At 42.5% G+C, this 21,005-nt stretch overlaps 1 pseudogene; it reads right to left on the reverse strand.

Moving 5' to 3' along the window:
* Positions 1-2,054: 2,054 nt before the first annotated feature.
* LOC102268889 (small ribosomal subunit protein eS1-like) lies at positions 2,055-2,812 on the reverse strand (annotated as a pseudogene).
* Between the last annotated feature and the right edge of the window lie 18,193 nt (positions 2,813-21,005).

Genomic DNA, 21,005 nt, shown 5'->3' on the forward strand with positions numbered 1-21,005 from the left:
AATTATCTATGTATATGTGAAAGTGAAGTGAAAGTTGCTTAGTTGTGTCCCACTCTTTGCAGCCCCATGGACTCTAGACTGCCAGGCTCCTTCTGCCCATGGAATTCTCCAGGCAAGAATACTGGAGGAGCTTGCCATTCCTTCTGCAGGGGATCTTCCCAACCCAGGGATTGAACCTGGATCTTCTGCACTTCAGGCAGATTCTTTACTGTCTGAGCCATGGGAAAGTTCCCTATGTAGGTATAATAGGTGCCTTTAGAGTATATTCATAAAATCAAATAATTTTATATGAAAAAGATCTTAGAGACGTTTTTTACCAGTTTTTATTTTACCTATTTACCAAGCATCACCTAGTGAATTACTAACAGATTTACTCTACATGACAGACTAAAACAGAGACCTCATGAATCCTAGGCTTCATCCTCATTCCACCAAGCAACCTGGCCAGTCATCCAGACTCGATCAAAAACTGTAGATGAACACATCCAGCTATTTTGGAATCATTTAAAGAACACTGTGCCAGCACAGAGCAATGTCCAGATCATGCTTTGGCTTCCACTGGAGATCTTCCTTTAGGGACTGAATGCACAGGTCTCATCAACTCAAGCATGGTCATTTAGATTGTCATTGTATTTTTCACTGTAGTTAAATAAATTGGCATTCTAATTGTTTTAACTTAAACTTGAAGCCAATTGCAAACTTCTTGGAACTAGTTCAACCACTGTGGATATTTATTTAAACTTGAGAAAGAGAATTTCCTGCAGTCCTAATTCAAATATTGCAAAGTCCATTAGGCAGGGTAATTAGCGTGCATCCAGCCAAACTTGGAACCAACTGGTCAAAGTGAATACCTGATTTAGTCTCCGGGTTTAACCCTTCACTTCTTCTTTGCAAAGATAAAAAAAGCTTTGATGATTATGCTGTTTGGAATATGAACTACAACATTCTGAATATACCCCAACCATCAGTTCCTCCCCAGCGGGTCTCTGAATCTAAGCAGTGATGACAGCCATTAGATAGACACTGCTAAAAATGACGTGCTGACGAGAGAGGATTTATATCCCATTACCAATCCCCTGCGCCATGCCATGAACCTTCAACTAGACATTTTATCATATTGGTTGCCGCTCTCTGCATTTTCTCTAATTTGTCTCTTTTTCAACATGTGGTATCCCAAACTAAAAGCAGTTGAAATATGTTCAGGCAAGACTAGTGCCAAGTCACTGGAAATATTTTTTTTCTGGTTCAGAACATAATGCTTCCATTAATACAGACTGATATCACTTCGGACTTCCCTGGTGGCTCAGACAGTAAAGCGTCTGTCTACAATGTGAGAGACCTGGGTGCGATCCCTGGGTTGGGGAGATTCCCTGGAGAAGGAAATGGCAACCCACTCCAGTACTCTTGCCTTGAAAATCCTATGGATGGAGGAGCTTGGTGCAGGCTACTATCCATGGGGTCACAAAGAGTCGGGCACAACTGAGCAACTTCACTTTATCACTTCAAAAGGATTTGAGGGATCTCTCTTTTTAACAGATCAAGGAGGGGGTTGTTGACTTTAGCAGCTCTCAAAATATGCTAAGGCATGGAGCAGCAACCTACAAACAATAAAGTGGTAGGTAACTTTGAGAGAGGTGAATTATGTTGTCCTTTGGTAGCCCCCAGCCAAGTCTTCTCAAGTGGCTGTCCATCCTCCAGCTCCACAGCCAGCCCATCTCATCTATATATAACCTAATCTTAACCAGAGAGTGTGAAAAGTTAAAGTCTTTGTAGATATAGGAATACATTCTCTTACACTGCCCCACCTACAACCCACACCCATGAACTCTTAGGTTTCTACATTTTCAATGTGATTCTTGAGAACAGGAAAGAATTCAAAACCAAAGCAATGAAGTTACTCTATGTACTGTGAGGTCATATTTCACTTGGGAGTTGGGTTTAAAGTTAGTGCAAACTACAAAAACCAAGCTGAGTCAAAATCATCTCTGGAAATCTTTTTTTTTTTTTTTTGGCCACAAATAAGACCTTTTGTCACCATTAAAAAGGCCTGCATTTTAAACAGATTCTTGGACTGGGGACTCATATCCATCAGTTTGTTTAACTTTAGCACCTGTCTCATCCCCAGCAGCTTTTCCAGAACTACTAACTTCACCATGTAGTTCCATGAGTTTTCCCAATTCAAACTTGGACTTCTTCAGCATTTTTACTTTTCTAACAAAGGCATCGTAAAGCAGATAGATTGGCAAGCCTTTTCTATGTCTTTTCCAATGCTGTCTGGAATCAATTTACGGACCACTTCTTTGAAGTCACTTGTCTGCACCTGTCAGGCCATGATTATCGTCATCTCCATGTGAATCTGGCATACCTGCTGGTGCTGGACATGAGAGGTCTTCCGAATGTGATTACTGTGTTTCTTAGTAAAGCCCACACAGGACAGATGAGGCAAATAACAATTGGTAGTCTTGACAACAAGGTGAGCTTCAGTCATGGTCTACCATTGTTTTGACCATGGAGCACGTTTTGTCACAGGTAGATCTATCCCATGGAAACTAGTCAGGTAGTTTTTGCCTTGAACATCCTCCGTAATTAGATTGAATTTTCTAAAGGCAACTTCATCATTCTGCAAATCAGCGAGATTCACTTCAGAAATACAAGTGTGTGGTAATCAGATTCAATTTTGGTTCCTTGAGTTCTCATGACCAGTGTTTTCCCAGAATAGCTGGTGTTTTCACATCATACCAATATTCTTAGAAAATGGGGCAACCACTTTCTTCTTGGCTTTCATAAGGCACTTTTTCTTGCCAACCAACATGATGCTGTTCAGGAGACCAAAAGGGCTAGAAATCTTAAGGGGCTGTGGTAGGCAGAATTTGGAAGACGACCTCCTGAGAGTCCTTTTCTGGTTATTCAATCACACACCTATCTGACTACCATTGTGAAGGGATTTTTTGCAGGTGCAAAGCCCCTAATCAGTTAGATTTTAAATACAGAGAGTATTGGGGTAAGCCTGACCCAATTGAGAGAACTTTGAAAGCAGAATATTTGCTCAGGCTGGTATTAGCAGGGAAATTCAGAGAGACTGAAAGAACCACACAGATTTGCTTAAGCCATTGCTGGCTTTCAGATGGAAGGGAGGACCAGAGATTGGCCACTATCTGCTGAAAGTGACCCCTGGCCAACAGCCAGCAAATAAACAAGGACCTTAGTCCTACAGCAACAAGGAACTGAAGGCTGTCAATAACTTGAAGTGAGCCTGGAAGCAGATTCTTCCCAAGCCTCTAGACAGGAGCCCAGCCAAGCCAACACCTTGATTTCAGTCTTTTGAGACTCTAAGCAGAGAAACCAGCCAAAATAGCCTGTATTTCTGACCTAAAGAACTGTGAGCTAATAAGCAAGTATGTGCAAACTGCCAAGTGTGTGGTAATCAGCCGAACAAAATGAAAAACGAACATTAGTCTATATAACAGCATGAGGCTGTGCTGTTTAAATTACTTTTTATTAATTTAAATTCCTCTGTCACACTAGCCACAAATCAAGCACACCATAGTCACATGTGGCGACTTGCTACCATATTGAACACTAGAAACTACAGGACTTGTTCATCATCACAAAATGTTCTATTGGACGGAATGCTCTGAAAGATCCAAAAGAATCAGTTTTGGAGGCTTCCCTGGTGGTCCAAAGGCGAAGACTCCATACTCCCAACGCAAGGGGCCAGGGTTCCATCCCTGATCAGGAAACTAGACCCCATATGCTGCAACTCAGAGCTTGTGTGCAGCAACTAAAAATCCCTCATGAATGCAACTAAGACCCAGAGCAGCAAAAATTATAAATTAAAAAAAGAAGAAGAATCAGTTTTCTTATAGTTTTAACCCAGATTAATATTACTTTCATAGCACTTACCATGAACATCCTATTGCAAAATTCAGACTTAAATTGAAGAAAGTAGGGAAAAATCACTAGACCATTCAGGTATGATGTAAATCAAATCCCTTATGATTATACAGTGGAAATGAGAAATATATTCAAGGGATTAGATCTGATAGACAAAGTACTTGAAGAACTATGGATGGAGGTTCGTGACATTGTACAGGAGGCAGGGATCAAGACCATCCCCAAGAAAAAAAAATATAAAAAGCCAAAATGATTGTCTGAGGAGGCCTTACAAATAGCTAAGAAAAAAAGAGAGGCTAAAGGCAATGGAGAAAAGGAAAGATGTACCCATTTGAATGTAGAGTTCCAGAGAATAGGAAGGAAAGATAAGAAAGGCTTCCTCAGGGATTAATACAAAGAAATACAGGAAAGAAATATAATGGGAAAGACTAGAGATCTCTTCAAGAAAATGAGAGATACCAAGGGAACATTTCATGCAAAGATGAGCACAGTAAAGGGGAGAAATGATATGGACCTAACAGAAGCAGAAGATATTAAGAAGAGGTGGCAAGAATACACAGAATAACTATACAAAAAAGATCTTCATGACCCAGATAACCACGATGGTCTGATCACTCACCTAGAGCCAGACATCCTGGAGTACAAAGTCAAGTGGGCCTGAGGAAGCATCACTACAAACAAAGCTAGTGGAGGTGATGGAATTCCAGCTGAGCTATTTCAAATCCTGAAAGATGATGCTGTGAAAGTGCTGCACTCAATATGCCACAAATCTGGAAAATTCAGCAGTGGCCACAGGACTAGAAAAGGTCAGTTTTCATTCCAATCCCAAAGAAAGGCGATACCAAAGAATGCTCCAACAACCACACAATTTCACTCATCTCACATGCTAGTAAAGTAATGCCCGAAATTCCCCAAGCCAGGCTTCAGAAATACGTGAACTGTGAAGGTCCAGATGTTCAAGCTGGTTTTAGAAAAGGCAGAGGAACCAGATATCAAATTGCCACCATCCGCTGGATCATGGAAAAAGCAAGAGAGTTCCAGAAAAACATCTATTTCTGCTTTATTGACTATGCCAAAGCTTTTGACTGTGTGGATCACAATAAACTATGGAAAAATCTGAAAAAGATGGGAATACCAGAGCACCTGACCTGCCTTTTGAGAAACATATATGCAGGTCAGGAAGCAACAGTTAGAACTGGACATGGAACAACAGACTGGTTCCAAATAGGAAAAAGAGTACGTCAAGGCTGTATATTGTCACCCTGTTTATTTAACTTATATGCAGAGCACATCATGAGAAACGCTGGGCTGGAAGACACATAAGCTGGAATCAAGATTGCCGGTAAAAATATCAGTAACCTCAGATATGCAGATGACACCACCCTTATGGCAGAAAGTGAACAAGAACTAAAGAGCCTCTTGATGAAAGTGAAAGTGGAGAGTGGAAAAGTTGGCTTAAAGCTCAACATTCAGAAAACTAAGATCATGGCATCCAGTCCCATCACTTCACGGGAAATAGATGGGGAAACAGTGGAAACAGTGGCTGACTATTTTGGGGGGCTCCAAAATCACTGCAGATGGTGATTGCAGCCATGAAATTAAAAGACGCTTACTCCTTGGAAGGAAAGTTATGACCAACCTAGACAGCATATTCAAAAGCAGAGACATTACTTTGTTGACAAAGGTCCATCGAGTCAAGGCTATGGTTTTTCCAGTAATCATGTATGGATGTGAGAGTTGGACTGTGAAGAAAGCTGAGCACTGAAGAATTGATGCTTTTGAACTGTGGTGTTGGAGAAGACTCTTTAGAGTTCCTTGGACTGCAAGGAGATTCAACCAGTCTATGCTAAAGGAAATCAGTCCTGAATATACATTGGAAGGACTGATGCTGAAGCTGAAACTACAGTTCTTTGGCCACCTGATGTGAAGAACTGATTCATTGGAAAGACCTTGATGCTGGGGAAGTTTGAAGGCGGGAGGAGAAGGGGACGACAGAGGATGAGATGGTTGGATGCTATCACTGACTCAATGGATATGAGTTTAGGTAAACTTGGGAGTTGGTGATGGACAGGGAAGCCTGGTGTGCTGCAGTCCATGGGGTCAAAAAGAGTTGGACGCGACTGAACAACTGAACTGAACTGAATATTACTTTAAGCCACAAATATTACATTAATTGCATTTAAGGACCATGTGTAAGTAAAATTTATATCTTTAATGCTATAGATGAGATGGTTGGATGGCATCATTGACTCAATGGACATGAGTTTGAGCAAACTCTGGGAGATGTTGAAAGATAGGGAAGCCTGGCATGCTGCAGTCCATGGGGTCCCAAAGAGTCAGACACAAGTGAGCAACTAAACAACAATAATGCTATAGTCACATTTAGCCCTGTGAGATGCTCTCACCATGGAGAAACAGAAGGGAACTAAGACTGATCAAGGGAAACAGATTTCTCCCTTCCATTTCCTGCTCACACTCAGATACATAATCAATTTTTGGAATGGTTGGTAGAATCTATGCAGAGTACATCATGAGAAACACTGGACTGGAAGAAACACAAGCTGGAATCAAGATTGCCAGGAGAAATATCAATAACCTCAGATATGCAGATGACACCACCCTTCTGGCAGAAACTGAAGAGGAACTAAAAAGCCTCTTGATGAAAGTGAAAGTGGAGAGTGAAAAAGTTGGCTTAAAGCTCAACATTCAGAAAACGAAGATCATGGCATCCAGTCCCACCACTTCATGGGAAATAGATGGGGAAACAGTGGAAACAGTGTCAGACTTTATTTTTTTGGGCTCCAAAATCACTACAGATGGTGACTGCAGCCATGAAATTAAAAGACACTTCCTCCTTGGAAGGAAAGTTATGACCAACCTAGATAGCATAATGAAAAGCAGAGACATTACTTTGCCAACAAAGGTACGTCCAGTCAAGGCTATGGTTTTTCCAGTGGTCATGTATGGATGTGAGAGTTGGACTGTGAAGAAGGCTGAGCGCTGAAGAATTGATGCTTTTGAACTGTGGTGCTGGAGAAGACTCTTGAGAGTCCCTTGGACTGCAAGGAGATCCAACCAGTCCATTCTGAAGGAGATCAGCCCTGGGATTTCTTTGGAAGGAATGATGCTAAAGCTGAAACTCCAGTACTTTGGCCACCTCATGCGAAGAGTTGACTCATTGGAAAAGACTCTGATGCTGGGAGGGATTGGGGCAGGAGGAGGAAGGGGACGACAGAGGATGAGATGGCTGGATGGCATCACTGACTCAATGGACGTGAGTCTGAGTGAACTCCGGGAGTTGGTGATGGACAGGGAGACCTGGTGTGCTGTGATTCATGGGGTCACAAAGAGTCAGACACAACTGAGCGACTGATCTGATATGATCTAAACAATCATATTCTGAGCCATCTTGGAAAAGAGAACAAGCTGGAACTAACTTTGGAGTCTGACAGTTTGGCAGAAAGGAAACTGTGGTCATTCAATCCCAAGCCCAGGGAAGTCTAACCCTGGCTAATAGTGTAGGGATACTGTAGAGGAACAAACCAAGGGTGAGCACCCAGGCTTGAAGGTCACAGCGATTCTAGGTATCAATTAAAGTAGGGGTGGGAGGCCACAAAATTGCTTTCCTGAAAAGCAATAAGATTTTGACCAGTTATATCAGATATTTTTTCCATCTGCATACATTTCACAAACCTAAAAATAAAGAATCACATTTTAAGCCTTTTTTATTTTGCAACAGACACCTCCATCCCATGGAGTGTGCTTATGACTATGTCTGAAGCTATGGCAAGACCACACAGTCACATGTCAGGTGTCCCAATAAAAACCTGAAAATCGGATTTTGGTTTAAGTCCTGGCAGATAAAGAAAACACAGGAATTAGATGAAAGGCCAAACCAGGACTCAAGTCATACCAGAAAAATGGAAGGAGGGACTCGATAACAGGACCCTGGGAAGATGGGAAAAAATTGGGAAACTAGGAACAAAAGACCTAGTCAGATGGCCCTACACTGACATGTATCACTGATCAGGCCACAGACGCATTTTAACGGTCAGAAAGTCTACAGTTCAATGGGCTCTGGAGCTCAGTTCAATCTTAGTGACATACATGGGGGATAGCAGGCCAATTCCAGACCATTCTCCTTTTAAAAAGTGGAAACCACACACACACACACACACACACACACACACACACACAGAAATATCATGGGGTATTTAAAATAGATATTTTAAAATATTTATTTAAAATAGATAACTATTTAAAATAGATAACCAACAAAGACCTACTATATAGCACAGAGAACTCAGTACAATATTCTTTAATAGCCTAAATGGGAAAAGAATTTGAAAAGGAATCAGATCCTTGTATGTTATAACTGAACCACTTAGCTGTGACACCTGGAACTAACACATCATTGTTCATCACTATGTCATTGTTTAGTTGCTAAGTTGTGTTTGACACTTTTTATGATCCCATGGATTATAGCCTGCCAGGCTCCTCTGTCCATGGGATTTCACAGGCAAGAACACTGGAGGAAGCCCATTTTAATCATTATCAGTTCAGTTCAGTTCCGTTGCTCAGTCGTGTCCAACTCTTTGTGACCCCATGAATCACAGCATGCCAGGCCTCCCTGTCCATCACCAACTCCCAGAGTCCACCCAAACCCGTGCCCATTGAGTCAGTGATGCCATCCAACCATCTTATCCTCTGTCGTCCCCTTCTCCTCCTGCCCTCAATCTTCCCCAGCATCAGGGTCTTTTCCAATGAATCAGCTGTTCGCATCAGGTGGCCCAAGTATTGGAGTTTCAGCTTCAAGATCAGTCCTTCCAATGAACACCCAGGACTGATCTCCTTTAGGATGGACTGGTTGGATCTCCTTGCAGTCCAAGGGACTCTCAAGAGTCTTCTCCAACACCACAGTTCAAAAGCATCAATTCTTCAGCACTCAGCTTTCTTTATTGTCCAACTCTCATATCCATACACGACCACTAGAAAAACCATAGCCTTGACCAGATGGACCTTTGCTGACAAAGTAATGTCTCTGCTTTTTAATATGCTGTGTAGGTTGGTTATAACTTTCCTTCCAAGGAGTAAGTGTCTTTTAATTTCATAGCTGCAATCACCATTTGCAGTGATTTGGGAGCTCAGAAAAATAGAGTCAGCCACTGTTTCTGCTGTTTCCCCATCTATTTCCCATGAAGTGATGGGACCGGATGCCATGATCTTAGTTTTCTGAATGTTGAGTTAAGCCAACTTTTTCACTCTCCTCTTCACTTTCATCAAGAGGCTTTTTAGTTCTTTTTCACTTTCTGCCATAAGGGTGGTGTCATCTGCATATCTGAGGTTATTGTGATTCTTACTGGCAATCTTGATTCCAGCTTGTGCTTCCTCCAGCCCAGCGTTTCTTATGATGTACTCTGCATACTCCAATATAAAAAACAAATAAACCCCCCCAAAATGGAGAGGGTTTCCTATGCACCACAGAGCCAGTGGCCACCAGCACATGACCTAAGCCAGGAGGTACAGATGTCACCACAGGCATCCTCAACTCAATGGACATGAGTTAGAGGAAGCTCCTTGGGAGATACGGGAGGCAGGGAAGCTTGGCAAGCTGCAGTCCATGGGGTCACAAAGAGTCGGACAAGAATGAGCGACTGAACAGCAAAATCAGGCAGCCAAGATAGGGACAAGCTGACACAGGGGTGATAAGTCTGTAGGTGGAAACAGGAAAGGAGATGCCACCCCAAGGCTCTCCACTTCAGCAACAAAGAAGTTCTTCACCCAGCAGGAGATGGTCAATGATGCCCTCCTCTCTCCTCTGTGAGTCCTCCTTTCTACTCTGTAGCCCTCCCAGTGCTTTCTATTTCTCACTCATGGACACTTACCCTGTATCCACCTTGTGTTCAGTTTACTGTCAAATAACCCCAGCTCAGGATCTTATAGCTCTTTCAGACCAAGTTATTTGTATATGTATGAGATATAAATATGTATAGGGACATCTATCAATAACCTCAGATATGCAGATGACACCACCCTTATGGCAGAAAGTGAAGAGGAACTAAAAAGCCTCTTGATGAAAGTGAAAGAGGAGAGTGAAAAAGTTGACTTTAAGCTCAACATTCAGAAAATGAAGATCATGGCATCTGGTCCCATCACTTCATGGCAGATAGATGGGGAAACAGTGGAAACAGTGTCAGACTTTATTTTGGGGGGCTCCAAAATCACTACAGATGGTGACTGCAGCCATGAAATTAAAAGACACTTCCTCCTTGGAAGGAAAGTTTTGACCAACCTAGATAGCATATTCAAAAGCAGAGATATTACTTTGCCAACAAAGGTACGTCTAGTCAAGGCTATGGTTTTTCCAGTGGTCATGTATGGATGTGAGAGTTGGACTGTGAAGAAAGCTGAGCGCCAAAGAATTGATGCTTTTGAACTGTGGTGTTGGAGAAGACTCTTGAAAGTCCCTTGGACTGCAAGGAGATCCAACCAGTCCATCCTGAAGGAGATCAGCCCTGGGATTTCTTTGGAAGGAATGATGCTAAAGCTGAAACTCCAGTACTTTGGCCACCTCATGCGAAGAGTTGACTCATTGGAAAAGACTCTGATGCTGGGAGGGATTGGGGGCAGGAGGAGAAGGGGACAAGAGAGGATGAGATGGCTGGATGGCATCACTGACTTGATGGAGATCAGTCTGAGTGAACTCCAGGAGTTGGTAATGGACAGGGAGGCCTGGCGTGCTGCAATTCATGGGGTTGCAAAGAGTCGGACAGGACTGACTGACTCTACTGAACTGAACTCAACTCAACTGAAGGACATCCCTGGCGGTCCAGTGGTTAAGACTCTGCACTTCCAATGCAGGGACTGTGAGTTCAATCGCTGCTCAGGAAACTAAGATTCCACATGTTGTGTAACCAAAAAATTAAAATTAAAATGAAGTGTACAATTTGAAAAGTTTCAATCAGTTTAAAGTGTCTGTGTATATTTATATACGCTAAATTGCTTCTGTCATGTCTGACTCTTTGCAACCCCTGTGGACTGTAGCCTGCCAGGCTCCTCTGTCCATGGTATTCTCCGGGCAAGAATACTGGAGTGGGTTACCATGACCTCCTTCAGGGGATCTTCCTAATCCAGGGATCAAACCCGTATCTCTTATGTCTCCTGCATTGGCAGATGGGTTCTTTACCACTAGCACCACCTGGGAAGTCCTATACATATCTACTTTAAATATTAGATACCAGGGCCCTAGTAGTAGTAGTAGTTTAGTCGCTAAGTCATGTCCAACTCTTGCAACCCCATAGACAGTACCCTTCCAGGCTCTTCTGTCCATGGGATTCTCTAGGCAAGAATACTGGAGTGGGTTGCCATTTCCTTCTCCAGGGAATCTTCCCAACCCAGGAATCGAACCCAGTCGCCTGCATTGCAGGCAGATCATTTACCAACTGAGCTACAAGAAAGAAAGAAAGAAAAAGAAAGTGAAGTCACTCAGTTGTGTCCAACTCTTTGCGACCCCATGGACTGTAGCCTACCAGCCTCCTACGTCCATGGAATTTTCCAGGCAAGAGTACTGGAGTAGGTTGCCATTTCCTTCTCCTCCAGGGCCCTAGGAGGATATAGAAAATACAAACATATATAATACATACACATGTATATACATACATACACAAAGGAAAGTGAAATTCCTAAAGTTCATCAACTTTCCTAAGTCCACACCCTTAATGAAAACATTAGCTGTCAAGCCCAGGTATCCCAGGTCTCCTGACGCCTAGTCTGGTGGTCTGGTCATGTTGCCTTCCAGCAGCTATTCTAAAATTTTCCAAGCATTTTCCCTTCATCCTCACAAGTTGGTGGGGCAGTCATCCACCACCAAAGAGAAGAAAACTGAGCTTAAGATTGGTCAAAATAAACAGTTAAGCTCGATGTCATACATTAGTTTCCTTAGAGTGAATTAAATATATTTTAAAAATACATCAAAATGTGTTTGGGGGAAAACTTTCATTCTTTGACATCTCAGTAGATGTTTCATGAAAGAAGTGATGAAAGATCTGTTTTGGAAAAATTGGATTTAAAAAGGGAAAAATATTTTTTAAATTCTCTAATACTTTAATATTTAAGTAAGCAATCCCATGGACGGAGGAGCCTGGTGGGCTTCTGTCTATGGGGTCGCACAGAGTCAGACACGACTGAGCGACTTCACTTTCACTTTTCACTCTCATGCATTGGAGAAGGAAATGGCAACCCACTCCAGTGTTCTTGCCTGGAGAATCCCAGGGACGGGGGACCCTGGTGGGCTGCCATCTATGGGGTCGCACAGAGTCAGACACGACTGAAGCGACTTAGCAGCAGCAGCAGCAGCAAGCAGAGGGCAGATACACTGAAACCATAATCACAGAAAACTAGCCAATCTGATCACATGGACCACAGCCTTGTCTAATTCAATGAAACTAAGCCATGCCGTGTGGGGCCACCCAAGATGGAAGGGTCATGGTGGAGAGGTCTGACAGAATGTGGTCCACTGGAGAAGGGAATGGCAAACCACTTCAGTATTCTTGCCTTGAGAACCCCATGAACAGTATGAAAAGGCAAAATGATAGGATACTGAAAGGGGAACTCCCTGGGTCAGTAGGTACCCAATATGCTACTGGAGATCAGAGGAGAAATAACTCAAGAAAGAATGAAAAGATAGAGCCAAAGCAAAAAAAATTCCCAGTTGTGGATGTGACTGGTGACAGAAGCAAGGTCCAATGCTGTAAAGAGCAATAATGCATAGGAACCTGGAATGTTAGGTCCGGTCCATGAATCATGGCCAATTGGAAGTGGTCGAATAGGAGATGGCAAGAGTGAACATTGACATTCTAGGAATCAGCGAACTAAAATGGACTGGAATGGGTGAATTTAACTCAGATGACCATTATATCTACTACTGTGGGCAGGGATCCCTTAGAAGAAACAGAGTAGCTATCATGGTCAACCAAAGAGTCTGAAATGCAGTACTTGGATGCAATCTCATAAATGACAGAATGATCTCTGTTCATTTCCAAGGCAAACCATTCAATATCACAGTAATCCAAGTCTATGCCCCAACCAGTAATGCTGAAGAAGCTGAAGTTGAACGGTTCTATGAAGACCTACAACACCTTTTAGAACTAACATCCCCCAAAAGATGGCCTTTTCATTATAGGGGACCAGAATGCAAAAGTAGGAAGTCAAGAAACACCTGGAGTAACAGGCAAATTTGGCCTTGGAGTACGGAAGGAAGCAGGGCAAAGGCTAATGGAGTTTTGCCAAGAGAACACACTGGTCATAAAAAACACTCTCTTCCGACAACACAAAAGAAGACTCTACACATGGACATCACCAGATGGTCAACACCGAAATCAGATTGATTATATTCTTTGCAGCCAAAGATGGAGAAGCTACATACAGTCAGCAAAAACAAGACCAGGAGCTAACTGTGGCTCAGATCATGAACTCCTTATTGCCAAATTCAGACTTAAATTGAAGAAAGTAGGGAAAACCACTATACCATTCAGGTATGACCTAAATCAAATCCCTTATGATTATACAGTGGAAGTGAGAAATAGATTTAAGGGACTAGATCTGATACACAGAGTGCCTGATGAACTATGGACTGAGGTTTGTGACATTGTACAGGAGACAGGGATCAGGACCATCCCCATGGTAAAGAAATGCAAACAAGCAAAATGGCTGTCTGGAGAGGCCTTACAAATAGCTGTGAAAAGAAGAAAAGTGAAAAGCAAAGGAGAAAAGGAAAGATATAAGCATCTGAATGCAGAGTTCCAAAGAATAGCAAGAAGAGATAAGAAAGCCTTCTTCAGCGATCAATGCAAAGAAATAGAGGAAAACAACAGAATGGGAAAGACTAGAGATCTCTTCAAGAAAATCAGAGATACCAAAGGAACATTTCATGCAAAGATGGGCTCGATAAAGGACAGAAATGGTATGGGCCTAAGAGAAGCAGAAGATATTAAGAAGAGGTGGCAAGAATACACAGAAGAACTGTAGAAAAAAGAGCTTTATGACCCAGATAATTACGATGGTGTGATCACTGACCTAGAGCCAGACATCCTGGAATGTGAAGCCAAGTGGGCCTTAGAAAGCATCACTACGAACAAAGCTAGTGGAGGTGATGGACTTCCAGTAGAGCTATTCCAAATCCTGAAAGATGATGCTGTGAAAGTGCTGCACTCAATATGCCAGCAAATTTGGAAAACTCAGCAGTGGCCACAGGACTGGAAAAGGTCAGTTTTCATTCCAATCCAAAGAAAGGCAATGCCAAAGAATGCTCAAACTACTGCACAATTGCACTCATCTCACACGCTAGTAAAGTAATGCTCAAAATTCTCCAAGCCAGCCTTCAGCAGTACATGAACTGTGAACTTCCAGATGTTCAAGCTGGTTTTAGAAAAGGCAGAGGAACCAGAGATTTGCCAACATCTGCTGGATCATGGAAAAAGCAAGAGAGTTCCAGAAAAACATCTATTTCTGCTTTATTGAGTAGAGGTAAAGCCTTTGACCGTGTGGATCACAATAAACTGGAAAATTCTGAAAGAGATGGGAATACCAGTCCACCTGACCTGCCTCTTGAGAAACCTATATGCAGGTCAGGAAGCAACAGTTAGAACTGGACATGGAACAACAGACTGGTTCCAAATAGGAAAAGGAGTACATCAAGGCTGTATATTGTCACCCTGCTTATTTAACTTATATGCAGAGTACATCACGAGAAACCTGGGCTGGAAGAAGCACAAGCTGGAGTCAAGATTGCCAGGAGAAATATGCGGATATGCAGATGACACCACCCTTATGGCAGAAAGTGAAGAGGAACTAAAAAGCTTCTTGATGAAAGTGAAAGTGGAGAGTGAAAAAGTTGGCTTAAAGTTCAACATTCAGAAAACTAAGATCATGGCATCTGGTCCCACCACTTTATGGGAAATAGATGGGGAAACAGTAGAAACAGTGTCAGACTTTATTTTTTGGGGCTCCAAAATAATTGCAGATGGTGACTGCAGCCATGAAATTAAAAGATGCTTACTCCTTGCTGCTGCTGCTGCTGTTGCTGCTGCTAAGTGGCTTCAGTCGTGTCCGACTCTGTGCGACCCCATAGATGGCAGCCCTCCAGGCTCCCCTATCCCTGGGATTCTCCAGGCAAGAACACTGCAGTGGGCCGCCATTTCCTTCTCCAATGCATGAAAGTGAAAAGTGAAAGTGAAGTCACTCAGTCATGTCCGACTCCTCGCGACCCCATGGACTGCAGCCTACCAGGCTCCTCCGTCCATGGGACTCTCCAAGCAAGAGTACTGGCGTGGGGTGCCATTACTCCTTGGAAGGAAAGTTATGACCAACCTAGATAGCATATTGAAAAGCAGAGATATTACTTTGCCAACAAAGGTTCAGTCTAGTCAAGGCTATGGTTTTTCCAGTGGTCATGTATGGATGTGAGAGTTGGACTGTGAAGAAGCCTGAGCCCTGAAGAATTGATGCTTTTAAACTGTGGTGTTGGGGAAGACTCGAGAGTCCCTTGGACTGCAAGGAGATCCAACCAGTCCATCCTAAAGGAGATCAGTCCTGGGTGTTCTTTGGAAGGAATGATGCTAAAGCTGAAACTCCAGTACTTTGGCCACCTCATGCAAAGAGTTGACTCATTGGAAAAGACTCTGATGCTGGGAGGGATTGGAGGCAGGAGGAGAAGGGGACGACAGAGGATGAGATGGCTGGATGGCATCACTGACTCGATGGACATGCCTTTGAGTGAACTCCGGGAGTTGGTGATGGACAAGGAGGCTGGTGTACTGTGATTCATGGGGTTGCAAAGAGTCAGACACAACTGAGTGACTGAACTGAACTGAAGCAAATACATCTACAAGAAGCTTGGTTATATGGTACATGGAATATTTTTCCAGTGAAACTATTACCATCTTGAAGACATTAGTGTTCCACAAAACATAGTTTGGGAAACACTGTCTTAAAGTTCAGAAATATCAATATATAATGTATATTTACAATCTATAAGAAAGTGCTCTGTATATCAGTCTGCAATTAGGGCCTGCAAATCTTCTCATCCATTTCAGGAATTCCTATCATTTTCTTTCACTTAGTTTGCTGCCTTTCTGGTCCAAATATTCATTGCTTCCCTTATTACTGTGCTCCATCCCTGTTTCTTCCTAATAGAAAGTGTTTCTTTATTATCATATCAGCCCATTCTGCATTTATTTGCACACTGCTTTTCCTCTCTTCCTCTCTTAGCTTACCTTCTCTTCCCCTAGTTGGCCCTGTCCATCCCCTTTTCTCAAAGAACACTAAGTATGCAATAGCTGCTCATGGTTTAGCTACTATGTGCATAAATCAGGCTTGTATTCTAGTAAACTTTCTCCTCTTATCCCAACTATATCTCTTTTTTAAGGTTTAAATTTTACCATATCAAGAATAAGGATCAATTTCATAAAGATATTATGCTTATAAACATTAACAGACAAAACCAAGAGCTTCCATTGTTATTTCTAGAATTGTGATCTGATTCTATCATCTTGGAACAGAGTATTCTGACTGCCACATGGATGGACATGGGAAAACTTATCCCACCTACCTTGACCTCTGCCTTTCCTACTACATCCTTGCCTTCATATACCCACCCATCCATTCTTTATTCTACACACTGAAGGAGGACTTCTATATCTACTGAGGGCTCCTTTTCTCAAGCATTGAAAATACCAAGATTAATAAGATATGGTGCCTATCCTTGAAGAGCACATGGTCTAGTCATAGGAGACAGGCATGTAAACCAATGACTACACACATTCTCATAAGTGCTATAAAAAGTACAGAGAGAACCCTGCTGGAGGACCCTAGAACCTTTTGAGGGTAAGTAATCTATGACTCCAGAGAAGGCAATGGCACCCCACTCCAGTACTCTTGCCTGGAAAATCCCATGGATGAAGGAACCTGGTGGGCTGCAGTCCATGGGGTCGCTAAGAGTCAGATACGACTGAGCGACTTCACTTTCATTTTTCACTTTCCACTTTCATGCATTGGAGAAGGAAATGGCAACCCACTCCAGTGTTCTTGCCTGGAGAATCCCAGGGACGGGGGAGCCTGGTGGGCTGCCGTCCATGGGGTCGCACAGAGTCGGACACGACTGAAGCAACTTAGCAGCAGCAGCAGCAGCAATCTATGACCCACCTCCCAGAGTAACGGAAATAAAAGCAAAAATAAACAAATGGGACCTAATTAAACTTAAAAGCTTTTGCACAACGAAGGAAACTATAAGCAAGGTGAAAAGGCAGCCTTCAGAATGGGAGAAAATAATAGCAAATGAAACAACTGACAAAGAATTAATCTCAAAAATATACAAGCAGCCCCTGCAGCTCAACACCAGAAAAATAAATGACCCAATCAAAAAATGAGCCAAAGAACTAAACAGACATTTCTCCAAAGAAAACATACAGATGGCTAACACATGAAAAGATGCTCAACATCACTCATTATCAGAGAAATGCAAATCGAAACCACAATGAGTTACCATCTCACACCACTTAGAATGGCTGCCATCAAAAAGTCTACAAAAAATAAATGCTGGAGAGGGTATGGAGAAAAGGGAACCCTCTTACACTGTTGGTGGGAATGCAAACTAGTACAGCCACTATAGAGAACAGTGTGGAGATTCCTTAAAAAACTGGAAATAGAACTGCCATATGACCGAGCAATCCCACTGCTGGGTATACACACCACGGAAACCAGAATTGACAGAGACACGTGCACCCCAGTGTTCACTGCAGCACTGTCTACAATAGCTAGGACATGGAAGCAACCTAGATGTCCATCGGCAGATGAATGGATAAGAAAGCTGTGGTACATTTACACAATGGAATATTTCTCAGCTATAAAAAGAACACATATGAGTCAGTCCTAATGAGGTGGATGAAACTGAAGCCTATTTATTATACAGAGTGAAGTCAGTCAGAAAGAAAAATACCAATACAATACAATACCAATACCAAAAATACCAATACAGTATATTAACACATATACATGGAATTTAGAAAGATGGTAACAATGACCCTATATGCATTGTCCACAGACTTGTGGACTCTGTAGAAGAAGGCAAGGGTGGAATGATTTGAGAGAACAGCATTGAAACATATATATTACCATATGTGAAACATATGACCAGTCCCAAGTTCAATGCATGAAGCAGGGCACTCGAAGCCAGTACACTGGGACAACACAGAGGGATGGGATGGGGAGGAAGGTGGGAGGGGCTTTCAGGATGGGGGGACACATGTACAGCACACCCGTGGCTGATTCATGTCAATGTATGGCAAAAACCACCACAAAGTAATTAGCCTCCAATTAAATAAATTTTTAAAAAAGACATGGTGCCTATTCTCAAAGAGCATATAGTCCAGGCATGGGAGATAGTCATGTAAACAGATGACTACACATTCTCATAAGTGCTGGAGGACCCTAGAACCTTTTGAGGGTAAGTAATCTATGACTCCAGAGAAGGCAATGGCACCCCACTCCAGTACTCTTGCCTGGAAAATCCCATGGATGAAGGAACCTGGTGGGCTGCAGTCCATGGGGTCGCTAAGAGTCAGATACGACTGAGCGACTTCACTTTCATTTTCACTTTCCACTTTCATGCATTGAGAAGGAAATGGCAACCCACTCCAGTGTTCTTGCCTGGAGAATCCCAGGGACGGGGGAGCCTGGTGGGCTGCCGTCCATGGGGTCGCACAGAGTCGGACACGACTGAAGCAACTTAGCAGCAGCAGCAGCAGCAATCTATGACCCACCTCCCAGAGTAACGAAATAAAAGCAAAATAAACAAATGGGACCTAATTAAACTTAAAAGCTTTTGCACAACGAAGGAAACTATAAGCAAGGTGAAAAGGCAGCCTTCAGAATGGGAGAAAATAATAGCAAATGAAACAACTGACAAAGAATTAATCTCAAAAATATACAAGCAGCCCCTGCAGCTCAACACCAGAAAAATAAATGACCCAATCAAAAAATGAGCCAAAGAACTAAACAGACATTTCTCCAAAGAAAACATACAGATGGCTAACACATGAAAAGATGCTCAACATCACTCATTATCAGAGAAATGCAAATCGAAACCACAATGAGTTACCATCTCACACCACTTAGAATGGCTGCCATCAAAAAGTCTACAAAAAATAAATGCTGGAGAGGGTATGGAGAAAAGGGAACCCTCTTACACTGTTGGTGGGAATGCAAACTAGTACAGCCACTATAGAGAACAGTGTGGAGATTCCTTAAAAAACTGGAAATAGAACTGCCATATGACCGAGCAATCCCACTGCTGGGTATACACACCACGGAAACCAGAATTGACAGAGACACGTGCACCCCAGTGTTCACTGCAGCACTGTCTACAATAGCTAGGACATGGAAGCAACCTAGATGTCCATCGGCAGATGAATGGATAAGAAAGCTGTGGTACATTTACACAATGGAATATTTCTCAGCTATAAAAGAACACATATGAGTCAGTCCTAATGAGGTGGATGAAACTGAAGCCTATTTATTATACAGAGTGAAGTCAGTCAGAAAGAAAAATACCAATACAATACAATACCAGTACCAAAAATACCAATACAGTATATTAACACATATACATGGAATTTAGAAAGATGGTAACAATGACCCTATATGCATTGTCCACAGACTTGTGGACTCTGTAGAAGAAGGCAAGGGTGGAATGATTTGAGAGAACAGCATTGAAACATATATATTACCATATGTGAAACATATGACCAGTCCCAAGTTCAATGCATGAAGCAGGGCACTCGAAGCCAGTACACTGGGACAACACAGAGGGATGGGATGGGGAGGAAGGTGGGAGGGGCTTTCAGGATGGGGGGACACATGTACAGCACACCCGTGGCTGATTCATGTCAATGTATGGCAAAAACCACCACAAAGTAATTAGCCTCCAATTAAATAAATTTTTAAAAAAGACATGGTGCCTATTCTCAAAGAGCATATAGTCCAGGCATGGGAGATAGTCATGTAAACAGATGACTACACACATTCTCATAAGTGCTATAAAAAGTACAGTCGGAATCCTGCTGGAGGATCCTAGAACTTATGAGGGTAAGTAATCTTCACAGGAAGTGCAACTGAAAGGACAAGAGACACAGATGGTTTTTGAATGAGATGATGTGACACAGGTTATAGGTTCAGTAAGCAGAGAGCATTTTCATGACTACCGCTGAAAGCTGATGTGAGCAGAAAACCTGAGGTTAAGTTTTCAGACTCCTGGCTTCAGGAGTCCATATTGAAACACAGTTTCATTAATCCTGCAATAATAAGTGACTTTAAAGCCTGTAAAGAACGAAGTGGTCTTATACAGTGAGATGACATATATTATTTGGTACTGTTTGGCCAGGTGCCCAGGGAATTTGGGGAAATGTAACTCCTTATGTGGAGATTTTTCATCTTTTTGCCCTAGGTTTTCAAGTAGACTTTTATGAATTCAGTGAGCCTCCTCAAAAGACATCCTTGAGGTGACCCTAGTGCAGAGAAACTTTTCCACAGTCTGTAAAACAGACCAGTGTAGACATGTACACAGGAGTTTGCCAAGTGGAGAAAGAAAAGAAGCAGAATTCAAGCAGAGGCACAGCATGAACAAAGGCACAGAAAAGGGATGGCTTCAGCATGTTCAGGAAGGACTGAATTCATTCAGGAAGCCCTAGTGCTATGCAGGGAGATGAGACCAGACAGACTGGTAAAAGCATGAAGGAGCTTGTAAACAAGGTCAGAAGTTTACTTTCTCCCTTATCAATATTAGGGAAGCCAGAAAAGGATTAAAGCAAGAGGGTCACATGGTCAATCTTGCAATTTAAGAAGTAAATCTGGTGATATTTTAGAAGATAGAGCTCACAACAGCTGGGTAGCTGGAAACATGATAAGGAAATGTTAATAGTCTTGGGAGGATGGGATTGAGAGGAGAAGACAGCCTGAACCAAGATAATTAGAAATGAAGACAAGAAAAGAGGCCAGTTCATAGAAATACTGCTAAGAGAGAATTCTAGCATCCTAGAGCTATCTTGTACCAGCTTGCA

This window comes from Bos mutus, chromosome 14 (assembly GCF_027580195.1).
Source record: "Bos mutus isolate GX-2022 chromosome 14, NWIPB_WYAK_1.1, whole genome shotgun sequence".
Classification (NCBI taxonomy): domain Eukaryota; kingdom Metazoa; phylum Chordata; class Mammalia; order Artiodactyla; family Bovidae; genus Bos; species Bos mutus.